At 37.9% G+C, this 23,073-nt stretch overlaps 1 protein-coding gene across 5 annotated transcripts in view; it reads right to left on the reverse strand.

Annotated features, from left to right (window-relative positions):
- The window catches only part of LOC145687854 (dnaJ homolog subfamily C member 25 homolog), a 315,599-nt gene that overhangs the window by 63,742 nt on the left and 228,784 nt on the right, over window positions 1-23,073 (reverse strand). The window lies entirely within an intron of this gene.

Here is a 23,073-nt window from a genome sequence, read left to right on the forward strand (position 1 = left end):
TTTTGTTTTAAAGTTCTTTTATTTTTCTGGGACACGAACTTACTTCGTCCATGAGTGCCCATTTAAAAAGTTTAAATCACTCAGGTTAAAGTGGAGTTAATTCATAAAATTCTATAATTTCTGTATCTATACGTCCGCCATGCAAAAGAATAACTATAAGAACTAAGATATCTATGGCAAAGAAAGCTGTAGGGAATTGCTAAATCCAATTGATCTTCATCTCGTTTTAAATTTTAACAAGTATAAGAAAAAATATAAAAGATAATGTTCTATAGTTAACGCCTATGAATAAAATAAAACAAGATAAATGAACTGAGTCGTGCGCCATCTGTTAAGTAAGTTTTTAAAAAAAACATTTGTAAAGTACATTCGTAACTTGCAAAACACACAAACCCTACTACAGTTGATTTTGATTTAGCGCGGTAATACAAGGGAATTACCCACAATTTATTAAAAATAAGGGTTACTCGAAAAGTAGGAAGAAAAATAAGAAAGATGATTAAAACCACATACAGGGTATCCACATGAAACCTACCTGATTACAAATATTATTTGCATGGAAACTATTAATGACAAAGAATAACGGTTTATGGCATTTTGAAGAGCAACTCAAAGAGCTTTTTGATGTTGATTGTTAATTGTTCTTATTTGTTGCTGGTGTTCAGTAACAAAGTTTATATGAATTTTATTTATTTGATGGAGGTGCTTATGAACAAAGATGACAACAGCACAAGAGAGAGCGCAGTGTGAGGTGCGTTTGGTTGAGACTAAATCACCAATTACCGTGCAAAGGCACTTTAGACGAAAGTACCAACGGAACCCACCGGATGCCAAGACCATTAAAACAAGATTTGAGAAGCTTTTAGCCACGGTGAGTCTCAAAAGACAGCCTGGCTCGGCTCGGCCAAAGCACGAACATCTGAGGAAACTGTGGATGAGGTCAGGGATGCGTTCACTAGAAGCCCAACAAAGTCAATTCGCAGAGTGGGATGCGAGCTGAACATTCCACGTGCAATGGTCCATAAAGTGCTCCACGAAAGACTGCGTTTGCATGCATATAAGGTGCAAATCGTTCAGGCGCTACAGCACATGGCGGAAGATTGAATATCGATTGGACATTCTGAGAGCTATTAACGGGGCCCATATGGAAGTGCATACATAGACCAAAATAATACTGTTTGAGTTGCTCTTCAAGAAGCTGCAAACCGTTATTCTCTGGCACTAATAGTTTCCATACAATTAGACTATGTATAACAATCAGTAAATGATATAAAATATCACGACCCATCAATACGGGACAGCATACCTACTTTTAGGCCACTCTGCAGTCAGTTTAGGCAATTTTACTATGTGTTAGTCTTGGAAAGCTACAATCATGCCAAATTTAATTATTGTAGCCCTACAGTAAGTGAATCAACATTTTAAAATGAAATGAAATGAAATTTTTGAGTTTTACGTCCCATGGTTATGCCGGTTAGGCTAAAGGAGACGGTGATGTTGAGAGATGAATGAAATGGTGGAATGAAGAAAGTTGCAGGAAACGGGAGAACCACGAGAAAACCCACGCACACGGTGTTTGTCCACCACAAAGTTCACTTGGCGGGAGCAGGGTTTGAACCCGAGACCCCAAGCACCAGAGGTGAACGCTCTACCACTGAGCCACCGCGGCCCCTGAATTCAACATTAGGCACTAGAGCAATTATTTAGGCAGTGAGGGGCGAAATAATCAAAATGGGCAAAATAAAGTTGGCTTAAATTGAAACTGTAATCCCCGATATAAACTTTAAAACTTCTTTTTTTATCATATCTTTTGCATTAAAGAATTGGCATTTTGCCTAACATCCGGTCTCTAGTTATAGGTATATTATTTAAATTAAATATTTCTTGTTGAAACAGACTTCATGATGATGGTAGTTACATTTGATAAGCTGACCTATTTGAATACTACATTCATAAATTATGTTTAGGTTGCATTAGTTTAAGGTTACATGGACAATGCTAAAGCAAATGGTCGAATCAATCCGAGCACAAATTGCTTGATTGTTTTCAAATGCAAGAATTCAGTTCTCGAATAATAGTGAATATCTGTTCCATTTAGTAAGTTATTAAAGTTTTGATATGACAACTAGTCTTGTTTTTGTCAGAAACAAGTTCCTTATCATTGAAGATAACAACAAGTTTTTTTAAAAAATGTTTACAGATGCAGAAGAAAAATCAAGAAATAAAGATAAAAGAACTAATTGCACTGAAATTGCAAGCCAATACATTGAGATTGAAGTTCGATATTGAATTCTATAAAAAGGATTACCATCTTCCTTCTGCAGGTGTGTTTGCTTTATCTTTCACTAACATAATAGATGAATATTTAAAGAAGAAAAAAAAAACAGACACAACGGGATTGCATTATTAGTAAGTACTTAAGCTTTCTGAGTGCAACTACACTTACCCTCCCCTTCGTTCTTCATGCTGGAGTAGCATACTTAAAATCATGATTTTAAGATTTGTCTTTCTGGAGCAGTGGCGGAGTAAGGGCGGGGCGAGCGGTGCCTCCGCCCCGGGCCCCACTTTGTGGGGGGGCCCCGACGGTAGGTAAAAAATAATGACTAAGGAACTTTGTTAGCATGAGCTGTACAAGGGCCGGCAAGGTTTATAATCCACATCTTCCCTAAATGTAAGCGGAATTAATTGTCAATCAATATTACACCAAATAACGGATGAAACAACAGAAATATCCGTCTAATAAAGCTAATCAGTGCTGGATTTCCGTATAAGCTAAACAGACTATAAGCTTCGGGCCTCACTCTCTTGGGGACCCGAAAGAAATTTAAAGAAAAAACAGTGTAGATTAAAAATAAATAAAATAAAAGTTTCATTATCTTGGAGGCTCCCAAAGAAATTTAAAGGGAAAAGCCCTGAATATAGGTGAAAAATAAAGTAAATGTTTCATACTCTTGGGGGCCCCCCAAAGAATTTTAAAGGAAAAGGCTGAATGCAGGCGAAAAAATAAAACAGACGTTTCACTTTCTTGGGACCCCCAAGAATTTTTTTTAAAGTTGAATGTAGGTGAAAAATAAATAAAATAAAAGTTTTACTCTCTTGGGGCACCAAAGAAATTTGAAAGGAAAAGATGTATGTGGATTAAAATATAATGAAAGTCAAAGTATATTGTGTAATTTAAATTTTAAGGTCTTATGATGCAAGTAATGGGCCGTCTGCTGGCCTGCTTCCTAAACTATCACTGTTTATTTATTTATTCATATATCAGTTCAAGAGAATGGTAGAAAGAAGGGATCAACGTATATAATGCTTCATTAGGGTACCAGCATTCTGTTCCTAATTAAAAGCTCTTTGGTGCAGACGCTATAGCCGCTGATTCACTTGTTTTCCTTATGTCTTTATTTTTTTGTCCTTTACAAGTCGAATTTTCAGCGAGCGAAACCATTTTGGTTAGCTGGTTTCCCCATTTCTGCTCTTGTTTTTTGGCGTATGAATTTACATTTCAGCCCACAAATTTAGAGTGAAGAAAATGTTCAATAAGAAAACAAGTGTTCAAATATTCAAAATACTTCAGCATTATATTTAATTCAACTCCTGATTGTTCTCATATGGAAAACTTGTCACAAATCATTCGATTTGTTGACATACAACGTGATTCTGTTCAAGTTCGGGAAACATTTATTGATTTCATTTCTGTCGAAGGAAAGACTGCTAAGAGTATTTCTGCTGAAATACTGAAGAAACTTCAATGTGATAGGCTTGGTATTAAGATTCCAGAGACCAGTCTTGTGATAATCAGGCTACAATGGCCGGGCAATATTCTGGAGTTCAAACTTTCATACGGAATATAAGTCCTTTGGCCATTTTCGTTCCTTGTAACAATAATTCATTGAATCTTGTGGCTTACATGCTGCGCACGTTAACGTTCTGGCGGTGACTTTGTTGGGAGCAATGGAACGTTTCTCGGTATTCTTCTCTAGATCTACTCACCAATGGAATGTGCTGCAAAATCACGTAAAGATTGGTCTGAAACGTGAAAATAACACTAGATGGAGTTCAAAAGCAGAAGCTTTAAAGGCACTTTCTAGTCAATTGGATAAAGTAATTGATCCGTTGGAAGATCTGCGTGATACTTCGATTGAAACGCTTGATACTACAGGAGATGCTGGTCTTCTTCTTGCAAACATCCAGTCATTTAACTTCATCGCTTTACTATATTTCTGGTCTGCAAATCTCTCATATATTGATCGGATTCAAAAATGCCTTCAATCTCAGGATATGAGTTTCAATCAAACTCTTATTCAGTTACAGAGCCTGGTTAACACCATTAAAATCTGGAGACTTGAGCTGGACAAGGAAATCATATCCACAGCTGAAAGAAGTTGCAAGGCATGGAACATAATTGTGGGTACACACAGTAGAAGGAGATGCATACCTGGAGAAGCAAAGAATGAACCCCTGACTGCACAGACCGAAGTGAAGCGCTCTATCAATGAAATTCTAGATGAGATGAGAAAACAAATGATCATTTCACTCAGATGCATGACTTGAACGACAGATTTGGATTCTTATGTTCTATGGCCAACTTTGTGCAGCAGCGAGATTATGAGAGTGAGGAAAGGCTAAAAGCATGTTGCTCTGATTTGGCTTTGTTCTACCCGAATGACCTGGATGGCTTATTATTATTTCAGGATTGTAAGGATTTAATCCGTTCACTAGGGTGTGCTCAGAAAGCTAAAGAGCAACTTGACTTTTCACCACAATGTATCATGAAATATATATCTTCAATGGGGCTTGAAATTTACTAAAGTTTGGGAATTGCCCTTCAGATTTTGATAACACTGCCCGCACCTGTCGCATCATGTGAAAGGTTTTTCACCAAAATGAAATTGATAAAATCATACTTGCGTTCCACAATGCCAGGAAAGATTCAAGAATCTAGCCATTTTTTCTATCAAAAATGAAATAACATCCACTGAATTTTGATAATATGGTTGAGACTTTCGGTGCTACCAAAGCAAGGAAGGTATCATTCTGAATGTTGGTGGAACATAGGCTAATATGGTAGTGGAACTACTGTCGAAAGTAGTTTCATGTTTCAAGTAAAGGCAATAAAAATACAAAAGTACCAAAAGAAAATGAAATCTTTGTTTTACGTCTCATGGTTATGCCGGTTAGGCTAAAGGGGACGGTGATGGTGAGAAATGAATGAAAAGGTGGAATGAAGAAAGTGGGAGGAAATGGGAGCAAACCCCGAGAAAACCCACAAGCACGATGTTTGTCCACCACAGAGTCCGGGACCCCAAGCACCGGAGGTGAACTCTACCACTGAGCCACCGCGCCCCCAAAAGTACCATAAGAGTAATAAAAAACTGTCAAAATTTGTCAGTTGACTGGTGATAGGTGGTAATGAAAAGTAGGATGGGATAACCCATAGTAGAATTCTGTGCTCACATATTTAATCTATAATATCCCCAATTGTTCAATATATTCAGGATTTTTTTTTTTTTGTTATAATATATTCTAAGTATGTTAGTAAATGGTAATGGAAATAGTCATAAGTGACAGAACATGAACATGACGGAATTATTAAATATAAAACAAGTGCGAAATCGGGAAACAGTAGTAAAAAAGACAAGCAGGAGAGAAATATTCTAGTGCTTAACTATTCATTGATATTTCGGCAATAGCAGCGGGACTAAATAGATCGTACATTATCACTGGAGAGAAACCAAATGTTAAAGTGAATGGAGCTAATTGCAGGAAGAAAAAATAATCAAATAAAACCCATATAACGCAAATTCAGACAAAGGGAGAAACCATGAATAAACTTAACCATATGAAAATTTGCGCAGGAGAAACATCAAAGGCGAGAACCGAACAAAAGTATTCTAGAAAACATAGAGCTTACATTTAAAAATCGCATCGGTCATATTATTATTTGCAATTTTTGCAATGTCAGCTCATTGTTACGTTTTGTACGTAAATTTGTCTCTTAACTGTATTATTAGTAAGCGTTGATACTACGATAGTATAGGTGTAGGATAAATTCTGGATTCTTGATTGTTACATTTTGTTTGTTCTTAAGATTGTTATTTCTGTTGTAGGTTGTAGCTTCCGTTACACTTGTATCCAGGCCCATATCTAGGGGGGAATTTTTTCTTTCCCACTTTGAATGGAAGCCAGCGACTTCAGGATTTCACTGTACCTTGTCAACACACCAAATATTTTTTTAGGTGACTTGAACCCATATAGCAGCAGTGGTGCTAGATACAAAAAAAAAAAAAATGCAATTCGGTTAGGGATTTTTTTGTTGTAAATTTTCACCCCTACATTTCCCTCAATAATTTCCCACCCGTTGGCAACATTGCAATGCAACTTACACCAAAAAATATCCACATCCATTTTCTAAAAAGCAAGGCCTTAACCATATCAATCGAATGAATGGTTTTTGAGCAATAAGTCACTAACTGAAAATGTAGGAAAACACCACGAATGACCTGGGTCCGAAAGGAATAATCACAGAATTTTGCTCGTATAGGTACAAAGAAACAAACGATTTGTAAGTTACGAGGGCTTCGACTCAAGTTCTGTTGATTATTTTAATAATCTGCAACATAAATCAATAAATAATAGTTGCCATAAAAAAACAGGCATATGAAGAAAAACATGAAAAAGAACGATGTTTTTTATTGAAAAGGAACTTCATAGGGAAAAAAAACGTTTTTTTACAACACTAATTCCCCTAAAAAGTAAAAAGTTTTGGCAATTTTCTTGCCAGTTATTCTCGGAAAGCTACAATCATGCCAAATTTCAACTTTCCACGTCAACCGAAAGTAGGTGTTATTTTATATGTGAGTGAGTGAGTTTCTGTATTTTTATATATAGTTAGGATATACATACAACCCTTTCTTATTAAGAATTTCTGCTATATCTGCTGGTCTGGTAGCTAACGCACACGCATTTGGTGCACGTGGCCCTGGGTTGGATTCCTGGTGGCAGAGGAATGAACGCATTCTTGTACTACCTTATATAGCCTGGTAGCTGAAAAGAGTCACTGAATTTAAGCAAACTTATAGGTCAGCTCCTAGCATTGAATATTATTAAGAATTATTAGAGACGCGGGCTTAAAATACCTATATTTCTCTCAAAAAAAATATCTCTCTAGAGGAAAATAAGCTTCAAGGTTACGTCCGTTTGACGTTCAACTGTATTTCTTAGTTGGTTGTAACATATTTTTATTGAGAACTGCTGTTTTAGATCCTAGCGTGATCTACCATAATCTAATATTAGTTAATTCATAGCTTATACCAACAGAATTATTATTATTCTATTTGCTTCAGAGATAATACATTTATGTTAATTTCTGATTATTGCGTTTGTTTTCAACAGAACGGGAAAAGCTACATCTAGCAACAAATTCGAAAAGGTCTGGGATGTATTCTGAAAACGTTGCTGCGCCTCTATGGGCAAACGAGTAAAACTAACGACAAAGCATTTTTATTTCGAACAAAATATATTGTGTTTACAGTTACATGTATGAATATATTCATATCCTAAAACCCACTGATTAAGGCATTTATAACTGAGTAACAGCTTAATTACTAACAAAGAACATTCGCGGAGTGTCTAGCGGGTATGTACAGGGTGTCTGAAAAGTCCCCTGACATAGAGAAACTCTATTATTATCAGAGTTACAACAAAATGTAAAAGGGAAAACCGTCTCCAAATATGATGTTTTCTATCTAAAATGAAGGATTTTATTTAAATCGGACGAGCCATTTAGGCTGTACACTCTTTATGCACCCAATGTGAAATGAAAATGCGATGTTGTCATTTACCTGGACTAACAACATATGTGAATCAAGTTATTGTCTTTTACCTAACTTGTCGATGGTCATCCCCTATTTCAAACAGTAATGTCATTTATTTATGTTGTGGGTCCACGTAAATAGCAACGTCACATTTTCATTTAATATTGGGCACATAAAGAGTGTACAGCCCAAATGGCTCGTCCGATTTGAAAAATTCCTTCACTTTAGATTGAAAACATTATATTTGGAGACGGTTTTCCCTCTTACATTTTGTTGTAACTCTGATAATAACAGAGTTACCCTGTGTCAAGGGACTTTTGAGACACCCTGTATATCTCGTCCTTTGTAAATAGTGACTAATTACTCACTAGATATCAGGAAGAGCTCCCCTATGGCTAAGCGGTAAGCGTGCGCACCATTGGCGTGGGAGACCCGGGTTCGATTCCCGGTGAGGGGTCATGTGGTTCGAATTCCTCGTTAATCAGTAGGTCCCCTCTCACATAGCCTCGCTGCCTAAAGGGACGTTAAACTCAAAATCAATTCAACTCACCTAGATATCAGGAACACAAGTTTTACCTGACCATATGGACTCTTTCGCTAATAAACACTTTAAGATAACCGTACGTGAAGCAAAATTGTTTTGTATTGCAGTAAAAAGCTATTGATTCTGACATCATACCATTGGTGTAGACTACACAGTGTTTTCCAACCTTTTTCTACTGACGATACACTTTAATAAACTATCTGTGACATCGTGACACGCTTCTTTGATATATTATTAGTAATCATATACTTTATAGTAGTGTATGACTGTAAGTTTCTTTAAAGTGGAAATTCTGGGTAGTACTGAGCAGTATTGCTGCGTTCAGACATTAACTGGTACAGTTAGTTATTAAAAAAAATAATAATTTCAACAAATTATTAAATTATAAATTTTCTATGGGCCACGATGACCCATCTTAACGAGGGGCGTGGAATCGGAGTAGAAATTGATTGACATGGAAAAGTAGTAGAATACGACCAAATTTAGTATCCAGTCTATGGGTTTCGAGGTCGCTAAGATGAATGGTGAAACTACCGATATCGTTATCCCCCATTGGAATGAGGTTTGTGGAATAAGACTGCAAATTGATTGAAATATAAAAGTAATCGAAAACGACCAATATTAGTACTCAATCCTTTATTTTTTGGGATGGTTGAGTTTAACAGTGGCACTCTCCATATTAGTTTAGTTCAAGTCCAGCTCCCATTGACACGGGGAGGCAAGGAGTCAGGGATCAAGGTGTGAAGGGATGACGTTACATCTTTTTGTCATTATGCTTTCATTTAAATAAGTACCATAAACGCTGAAGAGGATTAAAGTACAGGGTGTTTCAAAATGTATATCGATGTTTTAAGGCTTTGTAATATGTATTACATTTAACGTACAGCTACAAATAAAACATTAGATGAAAAGCAACTCATGACGTTTTTGCTACAAGTGTTCAATATGAGCTCCATTCGTAACACGGCACGCACCGAGTCCATAGGCGAGGAAGGCCTATAAACTTTCCGTCGGAATATGACACAAAAAGCATTCAGGAGCTCCTCCGTGGCTAAGCGGTTATCGTACGCGCCTGTGACGTGGGAGACCCGGGTTTGATTCCCGGTGACGGCTTATGTGGTTCGGATTTCACGTTAATCAGTAGGTACACGTCTCATATAGCCTCGCTGCTGAACGGAAGGTTAAACTCAAACAACAACAACAAAACACATTCAATTTAAGAAAGTTTCGTTTCAACTATACCATCTCGTGGAGATTTGCTCACCACCAGATGCAAACATTATGAATGTACACATTGCCACTTAGGTGAAATGTCGATTCATCACTGAAGAGGACACAATTCAGGTAATCTTCATCGTTATGTAGCAACATTTCGTTTGCAAAGTTGGCACATAAAACGTAGCTTTTAGGCTTTAGCTGTTGTAGCAACTGCAAACGATAGGCACGTAATTGTAAGCGTCTCCTTTAAATTCTCCACACAGAGGGTTGCACTGTAACTACAGATTCAGTCTTTGCAAAATGTAAACACAAAAGACTGCCTGCTCACTAGTCGCCATCTTTGCTACTAGCACTTTCTAACGGAGACAGAGGAAACGGTTTATGCACATGCGTGCGAACAAAACTATTTGAGTTGTTCTTTCATTTGATGGATCCATCTTCTAATATAAATAAAATAAAGAGTTTGTGTGTATGTCTGTCTGTGTGCGGCATGGGGACCAGATCAGTAAACCAAGAGTTACCAAATTTTGATCACGGGTACTTGGTTCAGGCCCCAGACCAAGATCAAGCTTCTTTTCTTTTTTAATTCGAACCAGGGGGCTCATTGGGGACGTTTACCGGGATATGTAAAAGTACCGGTAGTAGATAATGACCGATATTAATGTGGAATTCATAGTTTTCGCGGTTGCTGATATCAATGGTGAAACTCCGATCGCATCAACTTCCAAATTCATTCCATTGGGCTGTGGGCCGTTGGTCACCGGAGGAGGGGATACCGAGACAAGTAAAAGCAATCCAAACTGACCGATATTAGTGTCAAATCCATAGTTTCCGCGATCGCTGAGATAAATGGCGATAATTCCACAGGCGTTGACTTCCAAATACGGCCCCCATCGGCTGGGGGCCAGAAACGTTTTGTTTTTCAAAATTCGAACCAGGGAGTCTCAGGGGGCGTTTACCAGGATATGTAAAAGTAGTAGAAAATAATCGATATATTTTTTTCTTTCCTTGTTCAGTTTGTTTACATAGCTATTTAGCTAACTCATGCGAAGAATGGATATGTCAGCTAGTTTTAAATAAATGTGAAAATGGAAAAGCACGGAAGCAGATATCATGATTGGGGCTACTCTCTTTTATTTCTCTAATAATGAAATATGATTTTTTCTATATTAACGAAAGTTCATTTTTGAATCATATCAGGAGCTTCTCACTGTATCATATCAGGAGCACACACATTCACTTTCAACTTTATCTCAACGTATATCTCACTGTATCATATCTTATGGTATCAGGAGCACACACATTCACTTTCAACTTTATCTCAACGTACGGGAGGTTCTGTATGAGTTATGAAGTGGTAGGAATTGGTGTTTCAGTTGCTTCTCCGCCCTGATGCCATCTTGCCGCGATATTTTCAGCAAGATGGTGCCCCACCGCACTATGCGCTGTCTGAGCGGGAATGCTTGGATCTACATTTTTCTGGACGTTGGATCAGTCGCCGAGGCCCTGTGGAGTGGCCAGCCCGGTCGCCAGACCTCACTGTCTTGGATTTTTATATGGATTTTACACTTAAAACACCTGCTGTATCAGAAGAAGATTCGGGATGTTGCACTCCTACAGGGACGTATTCAGGACGCCTGTGATAGCATCCATCCCTGCTGTGTTGTTACGGGTTCAGGACGACTGGATTAAGAGACTCCGGTGTGTGCTGTAATGCACGAGAAACATCTGAAGCACATCCTGTAGGTGGGACTTTCAGGCGTCACAACTTTTGAACGGGACATAATAACGCATTTCTGCTTACGGGACTGCATTCCCCTGCAACAAACAGTGTTAATTGATGTGTCACATGCCCTCCTTCCCATTAAAAAAACTGGGTCCAAGATGGCCGCCATTCATCATGCGTGCATCAATCGGTAGTTCCTTTAACCAAGTCTGCCCTCCACTAGTCAGATTTGCTTGACTCGTGTTTGTTTCCAAAATAATCCACTGTTCAAAGACTTATGGACCACCCTGTAGTTTATCAATACGAGTCTTCCAGCTCAATTCAAACACCAAACTGCGGCTTTTTGCCCCCGTTTACTCTAATATTCATAATCAGGGGGTTTTATGTGGGTACCCTGCAATCAGGGAGGTTTCATGTATAATGAATAGAAAAATGCTACATAGCAATTTACCTGTTTTGTATTTTCAGTAACTGTGCTTGAAAAATGTTTCAAAACAACTGTATCGACAAAAGAAAAAGAAAAGAAAAGGAAAAGGAAAGAAAGAAAGTAAGAATAAAGAAAGAAGAATAAATTGTACACAAAAGTACTCTGGAGAGGGGAGATTGTTACCCCTTTAAAATCGAACAGGAATGCACAGAAACGCGATTGTAATGCTGGCAGTAACATGGACTCTAGATGGAAGACAGGACAGAGGAAATGCTGTGTTACAGAGAAAGAAATTTACAATTGCACGCAAGTTATTAAGAAACATTTGTTTAAGAGGAAGAATGGGTAGACCTAAAAAGTCGTTGTTAACGTGAGTCTCATTATCAAAATCCGTGTGTGTTCTCTATATCTCTTTCTCAAAAGTCCATATTGATGATTGATGTTTTCTGACGAGTACCGATTTTTTCTAACGTGCAGACCCTATAACCATAACGCGGTAAATTCGGAGCAGCTGGATGGGGTTAGCGTATGCGTCTTCGGCGCAGGAAATCAGATTACATTACCACAGGAAGCTCATTTTCTTGGGGTCGCACAATAAATTGTAGGACCATGTATCATTTACTATCTATTCTGAAGAGGGCGCTAAAATCCATATCAACCGATCTAGACTAGTGGTGGTCATAAAAAACGGTTTTTTGGTTTCCAGTTTTCTCCAAAACCGGTTCGGTTTTCTAAAAAACTAGGTTAGTTTTTCATCCAAAACCAGTTTCAGTTTTTCCAAAACTGGTCCCATTTCCCACCAGAATAGTCTTTCGTTGTTCTCCGGAAACCGATTCCGTTTCCACAACTGGAGAAAACTGAAACGGGTTTTGTAGAAAATCGAAATGTCTGTTTTCTGATTTTAGAAACCGGTTTCTGGTTTTTATATAAAAAAAACGGTTCTGCCCATCCCTAATTTATACATTGAATAGAGAGAACAATGGCTTACTGGTGGTTGTTCTGCTTGATGAATGGACTTGGCTCTCTTATTAGATTTATTTAGATTTCCACCTATGCTATGCATATGTGTCGGAAGTCATAGAGAAATGCTGTTTTTCCCTCCGTCTCTTGACAGGTACTACAACAAAAACGGTAAGAGATATCGGAAAGCGGCTTCTTAAAATCGATTCAGCGTCCCAAGAATACATTATATTTCTTCCTTTAACTTACTATTCGAACCGGCCACCGATCACTCGCGAGATCACGTTCATACAGCCTTTAGCAGTTCATTTTTCGCTCAGCCACATGACACGGTTTCAGGGCAAGCACACTTCTCTTGCAAACAACCGTGAGGTGTAAATCCGTGAGTATGGCATGGTTGATTGTCGCTGCGATCTGCGGCATTTGCCAGTCATTACACGCTGTGTGATAGGAGTTTTGGAGGCCGCCGAATCACACGCAATAGCGGCGGGGCCTACTCACAGGAAGCTGGTTTCTAGATCGTCGCGTAGATGTGGTCGGCACAGGACTCCATGCCGCATATCTCTCTATAATACAATTCACAGTAGAAAGACCTACACGAAAATTACACACTTATACGTATTTCTATGATGCGAAAAGCCGTGTACTTAGCGTATGTAAGGGCCTCAATGAACCTCTCCTTCCTATAATCTGTTCAGTTTCGCCGGAATAAGGCTACGCTAGACAAGACATCACTTCTCGTGACTAATGAGACTAACGAGATAGTGTTGCTTGCTCTATGACGATGGGTTGTGCATTGACTTCGGCTCAATATATATGAATCGACATCTGTATAAAATTAAAATGAATAGGAAATTAGAACTGAATAGGAAATTAATCTGCGGAACCTTTTTACTACAAACCAAAAGCTCGAAATTTCGCATCATTCTGTATATTTATTCTTTTACTTCAAAATTTGATATTTTTTTTTCTGGGACACGAACTTACTTCGTCCATGAGTGTCCATTTAAAAAGTTTAAATCACTCAGGTTAAAGTGGAATTAATTAATAAAATTCTATAATTTCTGTATCTATACGTCCGCCATGCAAAAGAATAACTATAAGAACTAACATATCCATGGCAAAGAAAGCTGTAGGGAATTGCTAAATCCAATTGATCTTCATCTCGTTTTAAATTTTAAGAAATATAAGAAAAAATATAAAAGATAATGTTCTATAGTTAACGCCTATGAATAAAATAGAACAAGATTAATGAACTGTGTCGTGCACCATCTGTTAAGTAAGTTTTGGAAAATACAACCATTTGTAAAGTACATTAGTAATTATTGCTGTACACTCAAGCTCTTAGAAATGACTATAGTTGACTCGGACTTACTAGGGTAATAGAGAGGAGTTATCCACGATTTACTAAAAATAAGGGTTAATCCAAAGGCAGGAACTAAAACGAGAAATATACACTACCTGTATATAATGAATAGAAAAATGGTGCATGGCAATTACCTGTTTTGTATTTTCAGGAATTGTTCTTTACTAAGATTTCATTTTAACTGTATCAACAAAAAAAAAAAAAAAAAAGGAATATTATACTTACGCAAAAAACTTATCGCTTTAAAATCGAACAGAAATCATCAGAAAAACATTTTTAACACCGAAAGTAACAGGGACACTACGTAATGGACGGGACACAGAAAACGCTCTGTTAGGTGAGGACAGGGGCGGATACAGGGAGATCGCGGCTATCGCCCCCTCAGAGGGGGAAACTTTCTTATTGTATATAGAAATAAAACCCATCCTAGAGTTTCGATCTCTTAAAAGTAGCTCTAAGTAGCAGTATTACAACCAACTGTCCCCCCCAAAAGTCCGCCCTGGATCCGCCCCTGGGTGAGGAAGGGATTTGTAACTGCAGCAGGTTTTTAAAACTGTGGGGGAGGATGGGGAAGACATCTGAAAAATTATTGTCAACTCGAATCTCATTCTCAAATTCCAAGTCTGTTCCCCCTCTCTCTCTAGTGTGTCTGTTGATGATACTTGAAATAGGTGTAAATCTCTTTTTTCTTTCTCTCTTTTTGCGAGCACCTTTTAAGCTGCAACCCGGATAAGCCGCCACAGGTAAACCGTAGCCAACTGTATACGGTTATACTCCTTCGTTGCACGGGACCCCGAATAGATTCCCGGTTGGAGCTCATATGAAGGGTAAGGGGAAAAAACAAGGAATGTCCATGTATGTGCTTTTTCGAGTGCTTTGTCCTATCTGTTGGTGACTCTTGTTACTATTTGACTGTATATGCCATGCATACGTAGATGTAAAAATATCCATGTTAAAAGAGGCAAAAGATGTAACTATCCCTATTCTTCTTAAGCGGTTTTCAATATTAAATCGCAGTTTTCTCGAAAATGCAGTTTTGTGACATTCCTTCTTCTTTCCCCTTATCCTTCATATGTTTCGGATCCCACGTTAAGCTGGAGGACGACGTCTGACATATTATCAGTTCTGAACGGAATGCTAAACTCGAAATCAACCAATCTAGGTAACGAATAGAGGGAACAATAGCTCAGTCGTGTTTCTTCTGCGTGATGAATGAATTTGCAACTGTTATGACTTCCAAACTATACTATGCATAAGTTAAGTATCAGAAGTCTTTCAAAACGAGTACGTCCGTCCGTCTATCGACAGGTATCAGAGGAGAAACTGTAAGAGATATCGAGTTGTTTTCTGAATCGTTTCATTAGCCAAAGAATATACTCTATTTCTACCGTTAACAATCTATTTGAACCAGGTGTGGTTGAAATTAACTATTTCCGGTTTCAACGCTTATCCTCATAGAACAAAGACGCTAAAAACATCGAGAAGCGTTTTTTTTTTCAATCGGTTCAGAATCTCAACAGAACATACCATCATCATCCGCACGCTCTCCAAAATGGAGTGGTTCAAATTTACTAGTGCCACCAGTATCAATCTTGATTTTCATAGAAGTGCCGCGGTGGCTCAGTGATAGAGTGTTCACCTCTGGAACATGGGGTCCCAGGTTTGATCCCAGCTCGCGGCAAGTGAGCTTCGTGATAAACAAATATCGTGTACGTGGGTTTTCTCGGGGTTCTGTTTCCTCCCACTTTCTTCATTCCACCATTTTCTTGATTTCTGATCATCGCCATCTCCTTTAGCTTAGCCGGCATAATCGTGAGACGTAAAACTTAAAGATTTCATTTTATTTTATTTCATGCCGGCTAGGCTAAAGGAGACGGAGATGATGAGAAATGAATGCAATTGTGGAATGAAGAAAGTGGGAGGAAACGGGAGAACCCCTAGAAAACCCATGCACTCGGTGTTTTGTCCACCACAAGGTTCACTTGGCGAGAGCTGGGATCAAATCAGGGACCCCGTGAACGAGAGGTGTGCGCTCTACCGTTGAGCTCACGCGGCCCCCGCTAATAGATAGCGACAAGTGGTTTGTAACCAATTCAACGTCTCAAAAGAACATACGATCAACACAACATTCTGCCAAAATCAGAAGTGGTTGAAATTTACTAATAAATGAAATCTTCCAGCTTAACATTCCACAATTATACTCTTTAGACTATGGGAGTCGGATGAATTATGATGGAATAATTGGGGGAATGAGAAGGTAGGAGGAAACGGGAGTACTCCGAGTAAACGTATAAACACGATGCTGTCCACCACAAACTTACTTGACCGGGGATCGAACCAGGGACACCACATACCAGAGGTAAGCCCTGTACCATTCAGCCACCGTGCCCCCGAAATTTACTAGTGTTTCTGGTTTCAATACTTATTTCCATATTATTATTATTATTATTATTATTTTATTATTATTATTTTATTTTTTTGCAGGTTCTGCGTGCAAAGAATGAGCTTTGTCCCGACTTTTTTTTCTTTCTGTTGAAATCAGAAGTGAGGTGAATCTACTGTTTCTCGGTTACTACACTGATCGATTAGTTAATGAAACGAAAGTAGAAAAATACAGTTTTTTTTTTTTAAATATGGACTCAGTACCGCAGGAATTTGTTTCACCTCTAATTTTATTGCTTTATTGCAATAGAAAGCGAAAGACATCTATTACCACTTCCGGTTTCAATGTGCCAATCTCCATAGAACAGAAAGCAGTGTTGAATTCAGACATTTTCACCCGGAGGGGGAATATGAACTCCTCGGGAGGAGGGGAGCTTGAGTGAAGTAATTTCTACATTTTGTGATTGAAATTTTGAGTTTTTCCGGGGGGAATGAATTTTCTTCGGGGGAGAGATTCCCCCCGGGCTACCCCCTGAATTCATCCCTGACAGAAAGAGCCAGAAACATTGGGTAATGGCTTTCTGATATGGATCCAGCTTCCGAACTACTTCAAGCTTGATAATTGAACTTGCATAATTTGGAAGTCCGTCCGCCCTGTCGTCTGTCTGTTATATCATAAGAAAAACTGTAACAGGTACCGATAAGTGATTTCTCGTAATCAATTGAGAGTACCAAGACAGGTCCCCAACTGGTCAAATGCTAGTTTGCAATACAAGAATAATGAGAGAAATTGCAGAGAGGGTCAGTGGAACAACAAAGTAGATGGAAACATTGTCTCCAGGGCTCAAAAGATAAAAGTTTCAAGAGAATGTACTGACTATTTCGTTATAATTCTTCCTTTACTATTATTCTTGAGCATTGTTGTTTACTTAATTGATTGTATATACACAGAAAGCTGTTATCTTTGATTTATAGATTTATTTGCAGATAAGATAATGTCATTCATTTTTCTACGCTTGAAATTTCAAGGGTAGAAAAAGGCAAGTGCTAATTCGGTTGTGGTAATTTTTCTTCTTTTCTAGATCTTACCAACTGATAACAGTTTGGTTGTGGTAATGGAAAGAGAGATTTTTCTTTGTCGAGATCAAATCTATTGATAAGCGATTTAACGCTCGTTTATCTTCTTCTTCTTCTTCTTTTATTTGTTCAACAATGTAGTTTTCATTTAATTCCAAGAGATTTTATGAGAAAAGAAAACAGTATTTTATGTTTAAACTTGCAGTTATATAACTTTTATTAATCATGTATTATTTTGAGTATTTTTGTAGTGCATTCCTTGTGTAGATGCTCAAGAATTTATTTCAGTCAGAAAGAAGAAAAAAAAAGAGCTTATTCTTCATTCAATACAGTGCTTCATTCATTCTAAATAATCATCTCTTTTTCATCAAAGTAGCCAATAAAAATTAAGCATATAGAGAGTACATCCTTCATAAAATTACGATTTCGGCTATAAACAGTGTTGCTAGTTCTGAAGATTAAAAAGTAGCGAGGTTGAGCTCCAAAAATAGCAGATTAAACTATTTGTAGCCCAAACATAAATCGAATCATTTTGCATCTATATACTTTTACTGATTGTACATATAGCCTTATTAATTGAATGGAAACACCTGTAGTTGGAAATACGTCAGATGTCTGGGTTAACAACGGTCAGGCGGCGACCACAGTTTATATTTTATTTATTTATTTAACAATCACCAGATGCAGCTCAGAGGACATAGAATTGAGGAAGGCCTGTTTGATGGGTACCATCCCATCGGTCAGGACCTGTTTGGTGGGTACAATTCCGGCATTTGCCTGGTAGAACTGAGGAAAAGTCTGGAAAACCCCTGTCAGGATGGTCGGCAGCGGGAATTGAACCCACAACCTCCCGAATGCGAAGCCAACGCTCTATTACTTAGCTACTTCGCTTGGATTGTTGGAGGTGGTGTGTTACAGAAAACTCCATACTAAGTCAGGAGCAGTAGAACTGTGCAATCAACTGGGCAGACGGTGATAGTATACAATAGACGGCCTTTCTTATTTCCAAGGAGACATGTTTGCTTAAGTCAGTTTTATGGGCTCGGAAATACACTTTACGCCGTGTTTTTTTCAGTATTATTCCTTTAATTCATTTGCTAAATTCTTTATCTGGGAGCCATAAATATTAGAAGTTTTTACTGTAGCTCCACTTACTCATTATGTTAATATGGATAATACAGTAACATAATTAAATTTGCGATGTTCACGTTTATAGAGCTCTGTACAAGTATTAGGCGTAGATATGAACTAAGGGAGTCACACAGCCAGTGATAATTGCAGCAACGCAAATTGAGCAAAAGCTTAGTGTTGTGAGATCTGCAGACTGAAAAATACTAAAACAGTCTAAAACGTGACGAAACTATTTCGTAGTTCTCTCATATTCACTTTCCAATGATCAGCGACAGTTGCCATCTAAATTCATACAAGTGTACACACCCATCTAAAGGTTTTTCACTTCGAGATATAGAGGTAGGGGTTACTCTTGACCCCCGGAGCTCACTTGAGAAACAATTCGACAGGAAAAAGTAATATATAATATTAACCGCATGCACATGACTGACGATAGTTCGTGTTGGTCCCTTCGCGGTTCTCCGCGACGAATCGAAGGAGCGTGGACCGAAATGAAGTCCTCGCTGCTACGCAGTGGTAATTTCAATACGCCGACTCTAGATATATGTTTCGTCTCTACGAAACTCTGCCACCAGAGCTAAAACAGCGGTAATCCTTCGACGCGTCGCTATATCGACGATCGACATTTACCGTAAATTGGGCCACTAGGTGTTGGCGACGTTTAGGGCATGGGGTATAATATAATTATCGTTCATTGTGTAATAGAATACTCCACAAACAAAACTTTTATTGTATTATCTAAAAATAATAATGCGTGATTTCATATATGAACTAACATTTGGCTAGCTGGGGGCTCCTGGGGGAAACCCCCGGATGATCAGTCTTTGCATCAACAGTGAATTTCGTGAAGTTATTCTTCATATTTTCAGAATCTGCCCATCCGGGGGTTTCGCCCCCACACACTGTATTTCCTCGGCCTACGGCCTCGCACCTCTTCAACCCACAGTTCTATCGTTTCTCTTCCTATTTCAACTATCTAAGAGATAAAATTTTTTATCCCAAGAAAACGCCCATTTAAATAGCATGGGAATTTTTTCATCCCCCTTTAGACCTATAAAATTAAAAATATTCACTTTTCGAAATTTTCCTATCGGTTAGTCCTGGAAGGCTAGAATCATGCCAAATTTCATCATTCTAATCCTGCCGGAAGTACCTAAATATTTTCGGGTGTAGAAGATGTCTTATATAAATAACACGGGAAAGATTTTTCAGTTCCCCATAACAGCGCTCTACGATTGGAAATTTTTACTTCTGATGATTTACCTAGGTAAGGCTAACAAGAACGTACAAGTATACTGAATTTCAAGTTTCTATTCCAATTCTACGTACCTAAAACATGAGATTATATGTCCAAAAAAAGTCCATTTAAATAACACGGGAAAATTTTTCATCCCCTCTTTAGACCCCCTAAAAATTAAAAATATTCACTTTTGCCAATTTTACTGTGGGTTTGTCCGAAATGCTACAATCGTGTCAAATTGTAGCTCTACTCGAAGTGCACAATAATTTATATCAGCTCATGTAGTTTTATATATAGTTAGGAAATACACAAGTAGCATATTTTTAATGATAGAACGTACAAGCCTACGTCCTTCCGGAAGGCTCTTTCGGGAGGACTTTTGTACAGAGTAGCCGTCTGCCAGTCGTATCAACATGATTTTTTCTGTGCTAACACTAGAGTTCATGCTCTTTCCAGCAGAACTTTCTGTCCTGCTGAAATACACAAAGTACTCTAATTTATAGAAAAACATGGAAGGCCTTTTAGGACATTACGTATTTCCGGAAGGACATTAAGAGATATAGTCTGCAAATAATGAAAAGTGGCCCAAAAAGTATCATGTCGCCCAATTTGAAGTTTTGTTAGCAAGGGCACTTAAAAATAGCCCAATACGCTACTTGAAACCCAATCTGGCAGAGCTGGTTGTAAATTTAACATTTCTTTGGTTGGTTTTCTAGATTTACTCTAAATATTTTCCCTCGTAAAATTCTTCTCGGCCATATTTTCTATATTATTGTATTTTTTTTAGTTAAAACGTTATTTTATCTTCATTTTATAAAAAAATCTACAGTTTGGGAACAACATGGTGACATTCAAAGTTCATCTAAAGCCTTTATTTGAATTCGGATAGGGAAACGTTTAAGATAAGAGCATTCTTTATCCAACGCTTCTCAAAATTCAAGATAATTATCTTTACGGTTCTCTAAGTTGAACTGGCTATAGATAGGTGTGGTAGTTGTGCCAAACACATCTTCCAGATTTCAGATATTTAGTTTCAAAATTTCACGGAATAGACATGGTAATTTTCCTTTCCCCCATCCTATGTTTTTTTCCCCTCACAAATCCTCAATAAGATGTCAAAATTTAATTGGCTACTATTTCTAAATTATGCTTTTTGATTGGCCAAATCATCTTAATCACATTTTGGCCTAGCAGCTGTCCGCTGAATAGAGCCGAACAGCTAGCTATCTTCCCCTCGGAGCAGGCTTGCCAATCATACGATAATTTTTCGTCATATACAATAATGGAAGCCTTAATGCTATATACGATAATTCCCTTGCAATAATATGTGAATATACGATAATTTTAGAACGTACACTTTTTTTTCAGTTTTTCAACGAGCAAATAAATTTTAGAGGTACATTAAATAATTATAAAACACATACACTGAGCTTATTAACAGCCATTCCCGGGAAAATAAATGAATAACGATTTGAAAATCGGCAAATGGCAACCCTGAATCCATTGTTCAAATTCAATTACCTTTACAAGTGGTTGGAAATATTTTTATTGTCCAGAGTAATGTTAATAATTATTTTAAAAATGATGAGGATAGTGATGCAAATTTGAAGTTTGAAACTGAAGATTTCTAGATAAGTTTATTACATATTATTGCTATTATTACTAGTATTATAATTGTTCCTACAATTATCACGTGCATAACGAATATACGATATTTTATTTGTAATATACGATAATTTTAACTAGGAATGCAATGTATATACCCGATTGCAATGAAATGAGCTGAGCGAGCTTAAACTACGTAATCAGCAAGCGTTTTTCGGTGATTATTCCTCGATGGTACATCGGATTTTTGATTTCAACCTATGTTGTCACTCAGCACGACATACTCTATCAGCGTGCTAAGTTTGGTTGAGATCGGCCAAACGGTCTAGGAGGAGTTCGCGGACAACCAAACGGCTAACCCGAGTATAAGAGCTTCGCTTCGCTCAGCTCAAAAATGAAAACCGACAATTTTGTTCTCTGAGGTTGGCAACTCTGCCTCGGAACTTTTCCAAGCATTCGAGTTTTAGCCTTCCTGAAATATGGAAGCACAATCGGCGTCGGGATTGAAGTTTAACAGAAAAGTGAATTTTCGACTTTCCTCTCTACTAAATGTTTAGTTGGAAAACGGTTTAAAGTCATTACTAAAACAGCGACGTCTACACTTATCACTGTAAGACCGTACCATTTTGAAATTACGCTAGACTTACCAGATTTGTGGTTGGTGTGGGGCCGGTGCACACCCAGAAATTTTTGTTGGGAGGGTTCCAAGCTTGAGGTGAGGGGGAACCCCATACTTACAAGCCACTAAGTCTATGTAGTATTGAACGGGTATTGTTCTGCATCCGAAAAGACGATAAGTAATTGTAAAATACTTCCACCTATATTTTTGTTAGGAGAGGTCTAAGCTTTGGGGAGGAGGCTCTAATACTACAAGCCACTACGTCTATGTAATATTGAATGGGTATTGTTCTGCATCCGAAAAGACGATAAGTAATTGTAAAATACTTCCACCTATATTTTTGTTAGGAGAGGTCTAAGCTTTGGGGAGGAGGCTCTAATACTACAAGCCACTACGTCTATGTAATATTGAATGGGTATTGTTCTGCATCCGAAAAGACGATAAGTAATTGTAAAATACTTCCACCTATATTTTTGTTAGGAGAGGTCTAAGCTTTGGGGAGGAGGCTCTAATACTACAAGCCACTACGTCTATGTAATATTGAATGGGTATTGTTCTGCATCCGAAAAGACGATAAGTAATTGTAAAATACTTCCACCTATATTTTCAGAAAAAAAAGATAGAACTAGATTCATTTTATAAGAGAAAGGTTACAGATGAAGTGTAAGATCAAATATTTGTGCTACATCAATCATTTCTCTCTTAAACAAGTACGGTATATTTTTTGTTGAGGAAGTGTGTAAATGTGTGTTGAGTTAAGAAGTTTAGTGGAGTTTTGGGACCGGTGGACCTCCATGGCTGCGCCACTGGTGTCGGATCCAACTTTGTCCCTCCGCAATTTTACAAAGACAAAACCATATACATCAAGCAGTTTTACGATCGTCTTCAGTTATTAGGACTAATGACGATATTTGTTGAAAATATTTTCTCGCCGTTTAGTTATTGATAGAAAGTGCAATGAAATAAG

This window comes from Thermobia domestica, chromosome 6, assembly GCF_964235325.1.
Source record: "Thermobia domestica chromosome 6, izTheDome1.hap1.1, whole genome shotgun sequence".
Taxonomy (NCBI): domain Eukaryota; kingdom Metazoa; phylum Arthropoda; class Insecta; order Zygentoma; family Lepismatidae; genus Thermobia; species Thermobia domestica.